The sequence below is a fragment of the Fukomys damarensis genome, unplaced genomic scaffold, assembly GCF_012274545.1.
Source record: "Fukomys damarensis isolate Sample0158 unplaced genomic scaffold, DMR_v1.0_HiC HiC_scaffold_7, whole genome shotgun sequence".
NCBI classification, from domain to species: domain Eukaryota; kingdom Metazoa; phylum Chordata; class Mammalia; order Rodentia; family Bathyergidae; genus Fukomys; species Fukomys damarensis.
The window spans coordinates 34,529,155-34,547,029 of NW_022900919.1; positions in this window are offsets into that span (position 1 = coordinate 34,529,155).

A 17,875-nucleotide genomic window follows, 5' to 3' on the forward strand; every position below is an offset into this window, starting at 1 on the left:
CTGAAATGGGAGAGTTGAGAAAGACATAGCCTAGTGAATACCTGGGAAGAGAGACTCCAAGGAGACAAACCGCAAATAAAAGAAAAAAAAACTTGCTAGAGCAGACAAGTAGCTAGAGCTACAAAAGCAGCTACAGCAGACAGCTGTGTTTGTTTGGAAAACACAGGAAAGGCCAGAGTGGGAGGGATGTGGTGTGTAAGGGAGAAAAGGAGAGGAGTCTGTGGGGATGAGTAAGGCTGGAAGCACAGGGATGGGGCCTGAGGCTCTTTGTGCGGAGGGCGACATGGGAAGGTTTTAGGCAGAAACACTTGAGTCCCCAGACAAGTGCAAATGCACAAGCAGAGCGTTTCAAATGTTCCTTTCCAGTCAATTACCACTATTGAGTCGGAGCAGTTCATCCTAAAGATTCCGAGTGTTTATGGTGATAACAGAAGAGCTGCTGGGATAATGGCACTTTGCTGTAATTAGGCACCTCTGCCCTTCCATCATAAGATGCAACAAGCATCCAGCCCTTGTCTGAGTTCCCAACAGCTGATAATGGACAATCCATCAATATCCTCTTCTCACCACCCTAGGATTGTTATGAGGATGCTGAAAGCTTTAACAACCCTCTTAGAAAATTCCTTTACGAGGCAAGAAAATTAGTAGAGCCAAGCATGTAATAGGTTAGGATTTGTCAACAAATGGGCCACCATTGTTTTTATGACTTCTACCAGTGGTCCCGGGTGGAAAGCTCTTATTAGCCAGAATATTGATATCATACGTGGTCTCATCGATCTGTTCTCCAAATAGCAGCCATCCCTCCACTTAGATGGAGACTATGCTCAGATTGCCAAATCACAAAACTTACTACAGATACTGTGGCAAATTCTGCCATCACCGGCCTGGTCTAGCACAAGAAACAGGTCCTTGAAAAGACCATCTTCTCTCATCTCCCCCATCCATGAAAGAGCTGTATTTTCCAGGATCCTTTCTGTGTTTGATCTCAGTTACCCAATGTAAGAATGGGCATCTGATTTGGAAGGAGTGAGTGAAAGTCATTACTCATGGCACGGTGATGCTGTAGTGGACAGAGCAGATGCCGAGGCTGGCCCATCCAGCATGCCCCTATCTTCTCTGCTCCTTGTCCTGTTTCTCCTTCTCCTTCCAATGGCCACTTCGGGTCCACCACCAAGCTCTTTATTGTGGACCCACAGAGGTGAGATCTCTGTTAGTTACTCCTCCTTTTATGATCCCACTTTCATGGTCTGATGCTCTGAGTACAGTCTGCTCCTACAAGTCCTGATGTTTCCTACACTAGCGCTGCAGTAAGAGTAGTCAGCAGCTCATTATCTGATTCTTCAGTCCCCTATTCACAGTCTGCACTGATTCCCATCACAAAGCCCTCTCTTAGTATTACTTATATAGCCCCGTTATCCAGGCTGAGCCTGAAGGCTTCGGACCTTAAAGAATGGGCCATATGTAAATCCACCTTCTGAGAGCCCAGAGGACCAAGCTGGCCCTTCTGCAAACTGCTTGGGCTGCACTGAGCAGGTGGGCCCTCCCTATCCTACATGACATTTATTTTAAAAGGTCTCTCCATGCACAAAGCATTACCCATGAGATCTAGGAAGAGTTTTGTTTCCAGAATTAAAATGTCACTGCAGATATTTTAATGATACTGTTTTTCTTTTTTTTTTTTCATTTGGAATTTAAATTTTTCCTCATAACATTTTAATTGCCATTGGAATTCCTAGGTAATTTTCATCCTTTAAACCTTCCTTATTGGTGTTAATTGCCATCCTGAATCCTGGGGAGGAAAAATATAATTTAAAGTAAACATGGAAAGAGACAGATCTAGAGTGGTTTTATATTTTTAAAAAAGGAAAGAGAGAGAGAGAGAGAGAAAGAAAGTATAAGAAGCAATTAAGATCACTGTCATGTCATTCTTTTCTCTTACTTCATTTTCACACTTGCCTCCAATTGTTTACTTTAGAATAAAGATATTTTATTGAGTAAAATTAACATTTCATGTCCTCCTTCCTTTTCGAATAGCAGAGCTGAAGTATTCAATATTCCTGCCTGGCCGTAGATGGTCTTCTGCTAACTTGTCAATTGTAATTGGAACATATTGTAGATCAGAAGCAGGATGAGTGTCACCATTAATGGTCTTTACAGGGAGTTATTACAGAGGGATGTTCCCTGCCAAGGAGGCAGTCTGGTCGTGATCTCCTGTAACAAAAGCAATGTTCTAAGAGTCATGAGATAATTGGTGGTCGTGTCAGTACTTAGGGGCTTTAATGAGTTCCATTTCTTTGAGCTTAACTATGAAGTCGGTACGACATCCAATTGAATCTTATTCTGAAAGCCAGACTTCCTTTTCCCAACAGACCATCACTTGAGCTCTTCCCTGCATTACGTACTTTGAGGCCCAGTGAGGGACCCATGCTCCTGGCAAAAAGATGAAAGAGAACTTAATACTTTTTAGGAGCTTGGCAAAAGATGCCTTGTTCTTTGCCAAGATGCTCACTGCAGAGGAAATGGTCAACTTATTTTAAATAAGAGAGAAGACCAAGAATCAATCTGTGCTTCCCAAATGGAAGAATATGATCCTCCTAAGCCAGGAGGCAGAAAGACGAAGGTAGTAAGTCTCTGGAAATAAATATCTTTTTGAAACAATGGAATGCATTTCATATTTGATGTTTAAATTTAAAAATAGAATCTAGGTGTTAGATGATGTTAGAGACAGGAAGAGGGATGAGTGGAGCACAACTCAAGGCTGCTCCTGGAAGAACGCTCTGATCCTGTGGCTCCTGGTATACTGATAGCCCCATATGTGCACTTGGCCATTCTAGCAGGGACTTAGAATAGCACAGTAGATGTGATGTTGTGTATATGCCTGAAGTCTCACTATCTAGGTTTGAACCCCAGCTATCAGACTTAGAAGTTGAGTGATTGTGGAAAAGTCTTTCAAGTGTTGTATGTCTCAGTTTCCTCTTATAAGGTGGGCAAATTAATAGCATTTGCATCATGAAGCTTAAGAACTAGTTAATATTTTTTCCTATTTAAGTTTATTGGTACATTTAAAGCAAACAATACAGTTAACATTTATGATTGGGATCTTGTACCTTTACATGATATATCTTGGTTCTTGTTTTTTTCCCCATACCTCTGCCCTCCCTTCACCCTTTCCTATTTACAAAAACTTTGTTTCCATTTTTTTCATTTTCACATTATTTCTTTTCCCTTATTTCCTTTCCCCTCCCCTTGCCACTTTCCCTTTAGCCATTTTCTTCCTATATCACCCTCTAAATTATACCATTTGAACCTTATTTACACTTGTAGTTTTTCACACCAGAGGAACTGGTATTTACTCATGTGTCCTATTTATTTCACTTAGGAGGATAGCCTCAATGTGCATACATTTAGCTATAAATGTTTCTAGTTTCTCATTGCTTATGCTGAGTTAATATTTATAAAACTATTCATTTATTTGCTTACTTATTACAGTACTAGGAACTGAACTCAAACCTTTGCATTAAACTGCATCTCTGGTCCTTTTTTATTTTGCAATTTTCTAAGTTGCTAAATTGCCCAGGAAAGGCTGGAACTTGTAAAGAACCTTCCTCAGGATCCCAGAATTCTGGGATAACAGCCATCCAACATCACTCCTGGCTTATAAAGCTCTTTTTTAAAAAAGTCCTGAGACCATGATCTGTTATGCTATCTCTTATACTCTGAATCTACATGCTTATCATCACAAGAGACTCTATGTAATAATTTCACCTACCTTTTATAAGCACAGCTCCACCTTCATGTGTGGCTGCACTAATAGGTGCATATACACAAACATACATACACACATACCTATGATACACACACACACACACACACTATTTTTCCTCAGTCATAGCTTCTTGGTCCATTCAAAATGTTCCTCTTCTCCACAACACCCAGCCACCAGTCCCCAGTCAGAGCCTCTGGCCCATTTCCAAATTTTAAGAAGCACTATCCAAGGTACTTTTGTATTCTCCCATGAACTCACTACTGGTCAACCAGGACATTATAGGCAAATAGGAAACCAACCCTGGGACCTTAAATCTATATTCCACAGAGGTTAAAGACATCAATCTGTATTTCCTGTCTCATTGCAGTGTAGTCTACCACCAAAATGCAAACTGTTTTCCATCCCAACAGATCCACTAAGCAAGTTAGTTATATAAGAACCCTCACAGTTGTGGGCTATCCAAGAAATGCAAAGAGCATATTAATATGGATGACAACTCTCCATTTCTTCTCACAATGAAGCATTGCCTTCTACTTCCAAAGTTGATATTCAAGAAAATATTCCTACTTATATAGTTATATGGGTTTTTTGTTTACTTTTGTTTGTTTTAATCCAAATCAGTTGGCCTTTGCTTGGTCCTCTAGGGTTTGATTATATTTCCTAGTATTTCCATGAAAAACTAATGTATTTCTAGCTCAAAATAGCCTTGAGATTGGCCACCAGTCACTCCAAGCCAATTTCATTTCAACTACCTCATCAATCACTGTAGGTTTATGTATCCTGCAGCTTATGAGATATTCTGGCATCATAATATTCTTTCATGGTTGGTAAATCTTCATTGCATCACTGTAATTTTCAAGATTGCTATTCGGCCTTAAGAATGCATTGAATTTATGCATCTTTCATTCACTGCCGGCTTCTACAAAAAGCATTAAAATAATTAACAAAAGAGTGCATGGGGTCAGAGAAAGTAAAGACTAAACAGTATCCAAAAATGTTCTAGGTTCTTTAAAAAAAATGTTTAAACTGTGCCACAAATTGATCTTTGGGCTTCCCAGCAGCAAAGTTAAGAGGAAAACTCATTCATGTGCTGCACATATGAGTTGATTTGTGAACTCCAGTCACAAGATTGTTGCTGGATACATACAGGTTTTCAGATCATTAAAGTCTGAGAAACATAATAGGAACTTGACAAGTACTAGCTTGATGGATTCCATTCCTGTTCCCTACCTCCAAAGCTCAAGAACTCTAGCACACATGTACCTTTCTTATTGTATGCAGCAGTGCTGTGTCCACAGCATCTGGACTACAGTCTCTGAAGGCCTTGATTAACCCCAGGAGGCTACATTTCTTCTGTCAGTTTTAATCTGTATCAGGCAATATCCCGTTAATTTGCACTGATCTTCACATTCTACTTGTCCATGGTGTTTTCTAGGGAGTCGAATCTAATTTTCTATGAATGCAAGGTGGTTGGCCTTCAGCTGGTTCAGATTCTGTGTGAAAGCATCAAAGTGACAGTATCAAAAGTTCCACATGAGTGATTATTTAAGGGAACTCATTCAGACACTAGAGGGATTCATTGTCAGAATTTTAAAAATAACAAGTGACTGTACCAGATACAGTTTACCTGTTAATTTGCTTAGACATTTTTTTAAAAATCAAAGATGTAGTGTCCTTCTACATATATAAGAAGTTTGAGCATATAAAAGTAAGCTTTAGATTTGAAATTGAGGAAAACTTCAATTAACCATCTTGCAAATTTAATAAACTGCACAGTCATATCTTTGCAGTGGTAATGAGGTATACATGATAGGCAATGCATAAAATGATTCTGATTTGCAATATAACATAACCACATTGAACATTTCTTAGATAAAGTGAAAATGGGTAAACACCCTCATGTTTATGTGCCTTTAAATGCCCTTGAACCTAAAGTAAATACTATTCAAACCTTAATACCTTCTGAAAAGATTCTGATAACAAGTATTCTAGAAAGTAGAGACCATGAATTTTCCAAAGGAATATTTTCTATACAAATTAAGAGAAATTGTTCAAGTTCCAAAGAAACTTTTATCTGGATAGGTTTTATTTTTAAATTTGTATATATTAGATTATATTTAGGCTACCTGCATTCATATTAGCCCTATAACTAAGATGTCAGTTATCAGCAAATTACTTCCTGCATTTAGGATATTTACAAATAACACATAAAATGTAAAATTGACAATGTATATTATGCGTGAGAGATGATGTAGATATGAAGATAGAAGACTTGTAAGAAAATGTTTAACAAGCACTTTTAGTTCTCTAGAGTAGAGGTAAGACTGCTCTTTTCTACACTGTTGTAGTTAGGTGAGTTTCACAAGATACAAAGAGGCAAGCTTAGGCATGATGGCATATGCATATAATTCCAGTACTCTGGGAAGTTGAGGCAGGAGTATTTCAAATTCAAGCCAGTCTTAGCAATGTAGAAATACCCTGTCTCAAATAAAAATAAGGGGCTGGAGATGTAGCTCAGTGTGAAGGCCCTGGGTTCAATACCTTGATATTACACACACACACACACACAACTGTAAGCAACTGTGGCACACATTCATCCCGTTAGTTCCTGGCAGAACCTTTATAAGCTAAGCCACATAGTTTGCCATGCTGTCGTGGTGACATGGAACTTCAAAGATAGTGACTCCTCTCTCCCCTGAGATGTTTAAATAAGGATGAAATAAAAGAAAAATACTGAATTAACTCATGTTATACACATATAACATAATCTCCATTCTGCTATTATGGAGTTGCTTGTTACTGCACCATAACTTAGCCAGTCCTGGCTGATTGACTGGATTATGATGATACAACCAGATCAGGGTATGCTAAAATTTCAAGGGCTTAAACTAATATTTGTTTGTTGCTCATGTACATGCCCATCATGGGAATGTCTGATGACTCTACTCAGTTTCATTATTCAGAATTTCTTTGTCCTTGTCATTGAAGAAACAGGGATGCTGTTCACTGGCTTTAGAATGTCTGCTTGGAAATTACATCAATCACTTCCACTCATATTTCATTGACCAAATGTGAGTCACAACTACACCTACCTTCAGATGACACAGAAGTATTTTCTCACTATGTGTCCAGAGAAAAGGGTTAAAAATATGTCAGTGAAATGTTGTAATGGTTACAATAGTGATATGGACCCTATTTCCAGTCCAGGAAAGAATGCCAGTTGAGAAAGATTAATTAATGAAAGGAAAAAAGTGAATTCCAATAGCCTGAATTCCACATTTTAGATTCTTAAAATTGTGCAACTATAATAATACTCTACCACTAATAATACTAGCTAGCATTTGGAGGTAGTGTCAATATTAGTAGCAGTATGCAAGATAATTATTAACAAATACTAGCAGCTAATAACAATAGCTAATTGGCATTAACTAACAATAATGGTGAACAAGGAAGCAGAACAGATGAGTATTTAAATTACAAGTTCTCAGTAGTCGTACTGTGACCTTGAGCATGTGACCTACTCTGTTATCAGTTGCCTCCTCCGTAATATGGTGGTGATGATGACAGCATTCTGCTAGTGGGATTGCTCTGAAAATCAAATTAATTCTGTAATTCAATAATTCACCTTGCCCATTGGAGACCCTCAACAAATGTTTCCTAAGTTCTTCTATCTGGCATGTGGTGAGTGCTCTCCTTGGATCCCCTCAGACAACATCTCAAATACTGCCACTGTGCTGGCAGTGTCTCAGCTCACCTACAGCTTAAACTATAAAATGTACCTCACTCTTGCTGCTACTCCTCCTTGCCTTCACCTGTTCTCAGCCTAAGGGCCATCTCATATTGTGATCTTACCCCACATACTCTCAGTTATACATCTGTTCCAATACCCAGAATTCTTCTGAAATTCTTTCCAGATAATGAATGCGCAAGTATGAAAAGTCCTTTCCCCCAAATATAAGTTTAGTCCTTTATGATTCCCATCAATATATTTATATGTGTTCCAATATGGGTAAACATAGATGCTGCCATACAGGTTTGTGATTAGAACAAAGAATAAGGTAAACCCATATTTGATTTCAGAAATAAGAACTCCAAAACAAAAACTCTCTGAGGTTGTTTTTATATGTGAAAGTCTGGTCTCCCTAAGAAGAATCTCACCTGTAATTGTTCCTGGCAATTCACTAGCTTGGAATAAGAAAGTGAAGAAAATACATTTATTGTTATTTGGAAAATCTCAGCTGTGCAGCCAGAACACAGTTATGTCAAGGGAGGTGCAAACAGGTTCCAGCACTGTCCCCTCAGTAATTATTCTTTACAACTTTATGGGAAGCTGGCAAAGCCACATGACTCCTTGCTGCCCCAGAGCCTGCTGCTAAAAAAGGAAATCAGACAGGCTACAGATGTGGATGTTCAGAAAGCAGGTCCGTGGTGAATTAGGACAGGAGATTAATACAAGCACTTAGTTACCAACCATGCGGAGTTTCTAACATAAAGATATGACTACATATGCACAAAGCTTTTCAGTTCAACACTAATTAATTTAAAATGGCCCTTTGTCAGGAAACTTTAAAGTAGAATGAAATTCCAGTCTTCCATTGCCCCTCTGGACCAAACTGAGAAGCTGGTCTTCATTATTTGTTGTCCTTTTTAACCTCTGGAAATGTCACCACTTCTCCATTGAACTGTTCCAAGATCATCGATGTTTTCTTATTGAAAATGAATTCTAATAAAAATCATGCTTGACTGGCCCAGGGATTTAGCTCAGTGGTTCTATCACCTGCCTCACAAGGACAAGGTTCCAAGTTTGATCCCGTGCCTTCCTCCCCCACAAAAAAATAAAGTCATACTTGACAAATTGATTTCACCTACAATTGCCAAAGTCCACCACATGAAAGGATTTGCTAAGAAAAAGTTATTTTAGAAAGAGAGAAGCACATGGTTGTTATACATCCAGGGAACAAGTGAGATTCCCAGATGGAGGACAAAAACCAGAAGAGAGATACCAGTTCAAATCCTGCCCATGTAGTGGTTAAGTGGGCCATGGCCAATCCAACCTTTGTCAAGGCCGAGAGGTTGATACCTTATCAAGATTCTGGGTGAAATAAGCGCCTAAGAGTCTGGGAGAACAGCAGTCCAAGACTTACACTGAGACTCAACAGCACGACAGGGTTCCTTCACTGGGGGGCATCTTCCCTGTTCTGGCATCACTACTTTCTGTTATTTACCCTCATGCATATGAGCTGATGAGATGATGTTAGGGAAAATACAAACAGGTGTGGTGACATCCACTTCAAATTCTAGCACAGTGGAAGAGTGAGAGGATAGAAAGGATGACTGTAGTCTGCTCAACTTAACCATTTACTAAGACAATGTTTCAAAATTTAAAAAGGCCTGGAACTATGGCTCAATATAAAAGTCATGGGTTCAAGCCCCAGTACTAGGAAAAAAAGTAAATATGAATTAAGTGACTATAATTAGATATAGTTTGTAAAAGCCATAGGTTTAGATTATACTCCTCCATTGGGTCCAATACACCAAAAGCATTTAATTCTAGTAAATAGAGGCCCGCCCCTTCAACCCAGCACACCAGAGGAGCCAGGCAGCCTCTAGCAACCCTCTGATAGGCCCGCCCTTCGACCTGAAGCACCAAAGGAGCCCAGCCATGGGAGCACCAACACAGTGGTGTTCAAGACCCACCCCCGCCCAACAAACAAGAGAAAGAAGGCCTCTCTGAGGCTTCTAGATGAAAACTGAAGCACACTGGAAAATCTGTGATAAAGCACACCACACCACCATAGCTGGTAAGTCAGAGGGACCAGCACCTTACAATGGAAACTGGTCTAACTTCAGGGGAAAGATGACTGGAACCTGCAGTAGAACCTTGCACAGGTCAACTGAGCAGGTGGTCAGAGATCTCAACTTGGACCTTGCAGCCAAAAATCAGCCTGAACCTCGGGGGACAGCTGCTGGCTTGCTGAAATTAATTAGCTTAGACTTGCACACTCCTGCCCACACTGTCTATTGTGTCAACAGAAGCATACCCTGAAGAAGGCCCTCTATTTCTCTTTGTATTTTTTATTTTCAGAGTAATATTTTTTTATCTTTAATCATTTAAAAATATTTTATCTTTTTCTCTTCTCGAATGTTTTCACCCTTTTTGATCTTCTTCTCTCTCTACCTCTTTCTCTCTCTCTTTCTCTCTCTCTCCCTCCCTCCCACCTTGATCTCCATTATTCTCCCTTTTAGTTCCTGTTCCTGTCATAATTAGAATTTGTTTCCTTTATTTTCCCTTTCTTCTCTTTTTCCTTCTTTCAATTGCCATTAGTTTTAAAAGAAAGTGATTACATTCTCCAGCCTTCTTATTGCTGTTAGTTTGTTCTGTTCTGGGGTATATTTTGTTCTGTCTTCTCTTATCTTCAACACTTCCCTAGAGTTTGTGTGATTTCCTCTGTCCTCTGACCTCACTTCTAAGCTTTCTCTATACTATTTATCCCTCCCTCCCCAACTCTTTCTAAATCCCCATCCTGAAGGGTAAATTTCATATATTGAAGAGTTTATTCAGTATAAATATATTTTGGGCTGGTCCTCGATTTTTATTTCATTCACAGCGTTGAAGGTGATAGATTAATAACCACCACAAATTGTCACTTTCTAAGCTGTACTTGATGCATTGTGTTGATGATTGTATCACTTGGGCTAAGGTTCTGTGACTAATCTAATCAGTTGTCCTCCCTGGTATAATGAAAATGAGTTTGCCTCCAAGACAGTAGAGACTCAAAACATAAAGACCAACCCTATCTGGGAGATTGAAATATTAACACAGGAATTAAACCAAGGACAGTGCCAACAACAAAAATAGAAATGCCAAGGCATTTAAACAAGACACAAAAATAGACATCCACCTCACCAAAGGTAAACTCTGGGGGAAATGAGGTGGAAAAGTCTGACAGTCAACCACCTGGACACCCTGACTGATAGTATAGGAAGTAAAGAAAACAGATAAATGAGGCCCTAGAAAAATTCAAAACAGAAATAATTTCCCAGATAACCACAGAGATGGTGAGAAGAATAAAAGACAAGATTAGAGAAAAAAATATGAGAAAATGAAAAATGGAAATAAAGTTTTTGTAAATAGGGAAGAGAGGAGGGGGTAAAGGGAGGGCAGGAGTATGGGAGAAAAATGAGAACCAAAACCTGTCATGTAAAGGTACAAGATCTTAATGATGAATGTAACTGTACTGTATACCTAAAAAGTACCAATAAACTCAATGAGGAAAAAAATTAGAGACTGTAGAACAGAAACAGATTTTTAAAAAATAAATGAACTCAGGACCATGATGGAAAACATGAATGTCCAACATAGGAAAAAAATGGAATCCATGAAACAGATTCAAATGTATATCCAGGAGATTTAAAACTCTATAGAAAGCATTTGCAGCAGTGGAGATAGAATTTCAGATATAGAAAATAGGATTGCTGTCAGTGACCATGCAAAGAGAGATCTCTTAAAAATAGTAAGGGATCATGAAAAATTGATCCAATAACTCTTAGATGATGCAAAGAAGAATAATATAAGACTGATAGGAACCCATGAAGTAGTAGGAGAAAGTACAAATGACATTAAAATGTGTCCACAGAATTAATGATAGAAAACTTCCCAAACAGAGGGGAAGAATTTTAAATACAGATAAGTGAGGCATATAGGACTTCAACTAGCCATGACCAAACAAATCTACATGTAGATATTTAATAATCAAGATCCTGGAATCCCAACAGAAGAACAAAATACTACAGGCAGTTAGAGAAAAGAAACAAATCACATGCAAAGGAAAGCCCATCAGGCTCACAGCAGACTTTTCAACACAAACCCTCAACTCAAGAAAAGCCTAGAGTGAGGAATTTCAAGTACTAAAACAAAACAACCTCCAACTCAGACTGAAGTATACTGCAAAACTATCTTTCAAAATTAATGGGGAAATAAGATACTTCCATGACCAAGAACAACTGAGAAATTTCATGAACACCAAAGCAGCACTAGAGACATTTCTGAATAATATCCTGGAAAAGGAAAATGAATACCACTACTCCATAAATGACAAAAGAGCAAATATGCCAGGAAAGTCAAGAAATTAAAGGGAGAGAGGGAAAAATGAAAAATAAAAATAAAAGGACTAACAACAGGAAAACAACATGACCATGAAAAATCAATACATAACATTGATAACCATAAATTTTAATGTTAATCACCAATCAAAAGAAACAGACTGGCAGAATAGATTAAGAAGCAAAATCCAACAATATGCTGTGTACAAGAAACCCACTTAATCCACAAAGAAATTCATAGACTGAGAGTAAAAGGTTAGAAAACAGTTCTCCGTGCAAAAGGAGTCCAGAAAAAAGTGGGAGAAGCTATCTTATTTGCAGGAAGAATAGGTTTCAATCTAAAACTAATTAAGAGATTCAAAGAATGCCACTACATCCTTGTAAAGGGAACAATACAAGGGGAAGAAATGACAACCATAAATATACATATTCTAAACACTAATGCCCTAACTATACAAAACAAATATTAATGGATATGAAAAATGAAATAATCACTAACACAATTGTAGTGGGGGACCTCAGTACCTCACTGATGCAAATAGATAGATCATCTAGACAAAAAAATGAGCAATGAAATAACAGAACTGAACTAAGTCTTAGAACAAACAGATTTAGTAGATGTCTACAGTATTCCAACCCACAAAATCAGAATATACATTCTTTTAGGCTGCACACAGGTTATTCTCCAAAATAGAATATATGCTAGCTCATAGAACATGCTTAAGTAAATGCAAAGGATTGAAGTTATCTCTTGTATATTATAAAGCCACAGTGCAATTAAACTGTAGATCAATACCCTAAGAAACTGCAAGAACTTCACAAAACATATGGATATTAAATAACACCTTGCTGAACAACCACTGGGTCAGAGAAGAAATTAAACAGCTTCTACAATTAAATGATAATGCCAGTACAACATACAGGAATCTATGGAACACAATGAAAGCAGTTCAAAGTGGGAAATACATAGCAGTAAATGACCATACTAGAAAAACAGTGAGCTCAAATTAACAACCTACTGCTTAACCTTAAGCCCCTAGAAAAGGAAGAGCAAGACAAACTGAGGGCTTTTGCAAGGGAGAAATTATAAAGATCCAGGCAGAAATTAATGCAATAGAGACTAAGAGAATGATACAAAAACTCAGTGAATCAAAGAGTTGGTTTTTCAAAAGAATAAATAAAATCGATAAAGCCTTAGCCAACCTTATCAAAAAAGGAAAGAAAAGACTCAAATTCATGCAATTAGGAATTAAAAAGGTGAGGTCACAACAGATCACCAGAAATCCATAGGATCATCAATACCTACTTCAAAAACCTATACTCTAATAAAATGGAAAATATAGAAGAAATGAACAGATTCCTAGATAAATATGAACTGCCAAAGTCAAATGAAGAAGATATAAAATGTCTAAAGGTACAAGATCCCAATAATGAATGTAACTATACTGTATACCTACAATGTACCAATAAACTCAATAAAAAAGTCTAAACACCCTCATTACATTCAGTGGATTTAGAAATGTAATTAATGTTACCAACAAAGAAAAACTCAGGCCCTGATGGCTTCACTGCTGAATTCTACAAGGCATTTAGAGAAGAACTATTGCCACTACTCTTTAAACTTTTCAATGAAATTGAAAAGGAACCAAAACTTCAAAATTCATTCCTGGAAGCAAGTATTACTTTGATTCCAAAACCAGGAAAAGACCCAACCAAACAGGCCAATCTCCCTAATGAACATAGATGAAAAATCCTCAATAAGATACTGGCAAGCAGAATACAGAAGATCATCAAGATGATCATACACCCTAACCAAGTCTGATTTATCCCAAGGATGCAAGGATGGTTCAATATAAATAAATCAATAAATGTAATAAACTATATTAACAGATTTAAAGATGAAAACCATATGATTTTCTCAATAGATGCAGAAAAAGCATTCAAAAAAATTCAACACACATTCAAGATAAAAAAAAAACCTTGAGAAAATTAGAATACATGGTCCTTTTCTCAACCTGATAAAAGCAATCTATGAAAAACTAACAGCCAATATCATTCTAAATGGTCAAAAACTGAAAACCTTCATGTTAAAATCAGGATGAAGACAAGGATATCCACTGTCACCACTCTTGTTCAATATAGTTCTAGAAACATTAGCCAGAGCAAAAAGACAAGAGAAAGAAATGAAAGGAATAAAAGTAGGAAAGGAAAAAGTTAAACTGTCACTATTTGCTGATAATGTGGTACTCTACATAGGAGACTCAAAAAACTCTGCCAAAAGACAGCTAGACTTAATTGACAGATTCGGTAAAGTAGCTGGGTGAAAAGTCAACACTCAAAAATCAATAGCCTTCTCATAAACAAATAATAGACTCACTGAGAGAGAAAGTAGGGAAACAATTCCTTTCACAGTAACGTCAAAAATATGAAATATCTAGTAATTAATCTGAAGAAGGAGACAAAAGACCTCTACACTGAAAACTGCAGCACTCTGAAAAAAGTGATGGAAGAGGTTATAAGAAGATGGAAAGTCATCTCTTGCTCCTGGGTAGGAAGAATCAACTTAGTGAAAATGGCCATACTTCCAAAACTTCTACAAAGATTTAATGCAATCCTGATTGAAATCCCAACAGCATATTTCACAGAACTAGATTCATTTGATTCACACAACAAAAATTCATTTGGAACCAAAAGAATCCTAGAATAGCAAAAGCCATCCTAGGCAACAGAGACATGGCAGGGGGTATAACAATCCCCAACTTGAAACTATACCACAAAGCCACTATGATAAAATCAGTATGGTACTGACAAAGAAACAAACCCGAGGATCAATGGAATAGATTAGAATATGCAGATATAACACCAGATGTACTCAGTTACCTTATCTTTGACAAAGGAGTCAAATATCTCACTGGAGGAAAAGTAGCCTCTTTAATAAATGGTGTTGGAAAAACTGCCTTTCAACTTGCCAAAGATTAAAACTAGACCAGTATCTTTCACCATGCACTAAACTAAAATCCAAGTAGATTAAAGATCTAAATATCAAAACAGAAACAATAAAATTACTGGAAAGTAAATTAGGTAGAACTCTTGAAGACATTCATATAGGAAAAGACTTTATAAAGAAATCCTCAGCAGCACAAGAACTTACACAAAGAATCAACAACTAGGATCTCATTGTATTAAAAAGTTTTTGCAGTGCAAGAAAAATCACCAACAGAGCTAAGAGATAACCTACATTGTGGGAAAATTTTTTAACCAGCTACTCCTCAAAGGACTACTATCTAGAATATATAAAGAACTCAAAAGAACTACCCCCCCAAATATAAAGACCTGATTCAAAATTGGGCATCTGAAATGAACAAATATCTCTCAGACAAACAAGTAAAAGCAGCAAATCAATATATGAAAAAATGTTCAACATCACTGGTAATTCAAGAGATGCAAATGTAAGCAACACTGAGATTCCACCTCACCCCAGAAAGAATGACTACTATCAAGAAATCAACCAATAATAAATGCTGGCAGGGCTGTGGGGAGGAGAAAGGAACCCTTCTCTATTGTTGGTGGGAGTGCAGACTGGTGTAACCACAATGGAAATCATATGGAGATACCTTAGAGAACTAGGATTAGAGGTTCCATTTGACCCAGCTACCCCTCTGTTGGGTATCTTTCCAAAATAATGAAAAGCATCATACTGCAGCGATATAAGTGCACCCATGTTCATATCAGCACAGTTCATAATACCTAAAACATGGCAACAACCAAAATGTCTGGAAACTGGATAAAGAAGATGTGGTTTTTCTATAAAATGGAATACTACTCAGCCATAAAGAATGAGAAACTAGAAAGATTTATAGCTAAATGGATGCACATTGAGTCTCTACTCTTAAGTGAAATAAATAGTTCACACGAGTAAATACTGAATAATTTCTCTGATATGAAAAACTAAAAGTGTAAATAAGGTTAAAATGGTATAATTGGGAGTGTGAAATAGCAAGGAAATAGCTAAAGGGGAAGTGGGAAAGGGAGGGGAAAGGAAATAAGGTAAAAGAAAAAATGTGAAACAATGAAAAAATGGAAACAAAGTCTTTTTAAATAGGGAAGGGAGTGCCAGAGTATATGGAAAAAACAAGAACTAAGATATCATGTAAAGGGACAAGATCTCAATGATAAATGTAACTGTATTGTTTGCTTTAAATGTACCAATAGACTTGGTGGAGAAAAAAATCCTAGTAACTAACCTCTGTCTATAGAAGACCTGTAGCCAATTAATAAGCTGTAACCAATTGACTTGTTGATTGACTAAGCAGTGGCCAGAAATATGATTTTTGTGCCTCATTTCCATTTTCTATAAATTTGCCCAAGTGCTTTATTAGAGTTCTCAGAACTTCTGGTCTGGGAACTGTCTGATCCATGAGTAAGTTTTAGTTTGGTTTGGTTTGGTTTGTTTTCTTTGCCTATATAAACTCTGCTTGATATAATTGACCTAAGGAATTTTTCCTTTTTAGTATATAGACATACAAATGCACACTGTGGTTAATCCTTGTAATTCCATGTTGCTTCCGCATAAATTTGAGTATATAGCTACCTCGGGCCAAAGCAGGGCTCAGTCAGCTTGGACAGGGATTCAGCTCTCTGCATGCTCCTCCCTGTGGCTGAACTGACTTACCTCCGGGTAACCTCTACCCTATGGGAAATACAGACTCACCTACTGTGCTTCCCCCACTGACATCCACACCATGCACGGCATGTGGAATATGCTACAGGGAAATCACAGCATGTACGCTGGGGCTCATATCCACCTTCTCTAAACCCACCACTGAAACCACCAAGGAAAAACTGCCTTGGATCCCAAGAAATACTTAGATCCTTGGGTCCTTTCTCTTTCTTGCACCCGCTGATTGAGCAGAGAGCACACCCAGCCTTTCACTCAGCTGTAATCTCTCTTCCGTCATAGATCTATCTGCTCATTTCTTTTATTTCGTGTGTTTTGTTATGCTGCCTGTTCTGTGTCTCACTTGTCCAACACATCCAAACCTATCCTCTTCCTGATCAAGGCTCTGCTGGACAGTGGCTGTCTTTGCAGAATAGACTGAAGACAGGTCAGATGATGATAGCCATTAGGGTATCTGCCAGTATAAACAAGTTTCCTGCACGAGGAACCCTTGATCATACATGAGATAGTTAGATATTAGGCAACTATCAGGAGGAAGAAATGTCTTGCAAAAGTCACACTGTAAAGAGCCAAACCAAATCCTTCATATTTCCATCAGGGCAGTCACTCTTTAGAGAGACCTCAAGATTATATTCAACACCATAATACATATAAAGATCATACACATAGGCTACATATATGTATATAGGTATACATCTATTTTGTTAAAATATTTAATAATTATCATGTATAAAATTAGATTTTAATTTTTTTCATGTAGTATAAGACAATGACTTAATTATCAAAATATATAAAAGTTAGTTTTAGTAATAAAATAGGTAAAACTATAGTTTGAAATATAATCTCTATCATAGCATTCAATGTAGATACCACAATATACTAATTTATGACCTAATATTTGGGATTTTAAAATGTCTTTTTTTGAGGGGGTGGGTACCAGGGAGTGAACTCTGTCCTTGCGCTTGCCAGGCAGGCAGCAGAACCACTGAGCTACATCCTCCGCCCTAAAATGTCTTATTTTTATAGTGTTCCTGTTATGTTTCGAAATGTGGCTTACAAATATTCACAATAGGTTTACAAAAGGTTTCTGATTCAAAATTAGAAGTATTTGTTTCCAAGTTCCCGAACATAACTGTGGTTCGTCTTAGCTTCAATCACTGACATGCCAGGTTTGAAACAGTTGTCATTGCTGTGTTCTTCATCTTGGTGCTGGCTCCTGGAATGCCATGGAAACTGTTCACACTGCCTAAGATGTAGATGATATGGCAGTACCCGCATGCTTGGGGAAGGTGATCTTCACAGGACTTTCGTGCATCTCATTAATCTTC